This window comes from Sinocyclocheilus rhinocerous, unplaced genomic scaffold, assembly GCF_001515625.1.
Source record: "Sinocyclocheilus rhinocerous isolate Xijiao unplaced genomic scaffold, SAMN03320098_v1.1 scaffold5367, whole genome shotgun sequence".
Classification (NCBI taxonomy): domain Eukaryota; kingdom Metazoa; phylum Chordata; class Actinopteri; order Cypriniformes; family Cyprinidae; genus Sinocyclocheilus; species Sinocyclocheilus rhinocerous.
In genome coordinates, this window is record NW_015633577.1 from 8,370 (window position 1) to 9,795 (window position 1,426).

At 41.7% G+C, this 1,426-nt stretch overlaps 1 long non-coding RNA gene across 1 annotated transcript in view; it reads left to right on the plus strand.

Annotated features, from left to right (window-relative positions):
- Nucleotides 1–118, plus strand: part of LOC107744637 (uncharacterized) — a 517-nt gene extending 399 nt beyond the window's left edge. Inside the window, exon 3 of the long non-coding RNA XR_001640505.1 lies at nucleotides 9–118. This is a non-coding gene — a long non-coding RNA (uncharacterized LOC107744637). The remainder of the gene's footprint in view (nucleotides 1–8) is intronic.
- Nucleotides 119–1,426: the final 1,308 nt, after the last annotated feature.

Here is a 1,426-nt window from a genome sequence, read left to right on the forward strand (position 1 = left end):
TTTGGCAGATAAGCTCCTCCCACATGTTCACTGGTAGTGAAGCTCCGCCCACTGCAACGCATCATCAGTGAAGCTCCTCCCACATGTTCACTGTTAGTGAAGCTCCGCCCACTGCAACACATCATCAGTGAAGCTCCTCCCACAGTAGTCGCATCATCAGTGAAGCTCCGCCCACAGTAGTCGCATCATCAGTGAAGCTCCGCCCACAGTAGTCGCATCATCAGTGAAGCTCCGCCCACAGTAGTCGCATCACCAGTGAAGTTCCGCCCACAGTAGTCGCATCATCAGTGAAGCTCCGCCCACAGTAGTCGCATCACCAGTGAAGTTCCGCCCACAGTAGTCGCATCATCAGTGAAGCTCCGCCCACAGTAGTCGCATCATCAGTGAAGCTCCGCCCACAGTAGTCGCATCATCAGTGAAGCTCCGCCCACAGTAGTCGCATCATCAGTGAAGCTCCGCCCACAGTAGTGGCATCATCAGTGAAGCTCCGCCCACAGTAGTGGCATCATCAGTGAAGCTCCGCCCACAGTAGTTCAGCAGTAAAAGCTGGAATATCTCCATCAGTTCACAAGTGAAGATGAGCATCAAAGCATCAGGAAGAGCTGAAATCTGCAAAGACTTTGTTTATTAAAGAGGACAGAGAGAACACACTGAAGATACTGAAGAACAAACAGGTTGGTGTTTATTTCTCTTTCTTTATTAATAGTGCTGATGGTTATAAAGCTTCAAGCAGATTTAGATTAGCTGTCATAGGAAACAATCTTCAGAGCTCTGCAATATAATTAACTTTTCTTTCTTTTAGAAGTTGGACAGAAAAATGATTTTGTTTGCTTTTGTTACGTGTTTCTTCTGAGCAGATATTCGTTGACTTGTTGTCTCTATTTTTAGTAGTAAAAGTATGAAGTGTGTTTATTTGGTTAGCTACAAAAGTATAATAGTATTTGTCTTTAGTTTGTTTTGGTGGATTCTGGGAGGCGTAGCTGATCAATAGTTACACATTATACTGTTCTTTGTTCTGTAATCTCTCATGAGACTTCACTTTCATTAAAAAGGCTCATTTAGTAAATGTAAGCTATTAATTTAAATGACAGACAAACACAAACTGGGTGCTTAATGCAAATGTAATTGTCCACATTTACAAACTCAGGCGATTGTGTTCGTCCATCTACACAAATGTCTCTTTATGTATAGAGACAAAAGAATGAGCTTAATCTCCATCAGTTTTAGTGATCGTGTAGATTTACAAAGATACACCACAAAACATCTGCAGCTTTTGCTTTTATTTCTAATCAAACACAAAAGCTCTTTAAGCAAATGCGTTAAATCGTATCTAAATGAATTCTAATTTGAATCTAAATGTAATATATGTGTACGCCTGTGCACCGGAGAAAAACACACAGCTTCCCTGTTTGTTTTAGATCTGGTC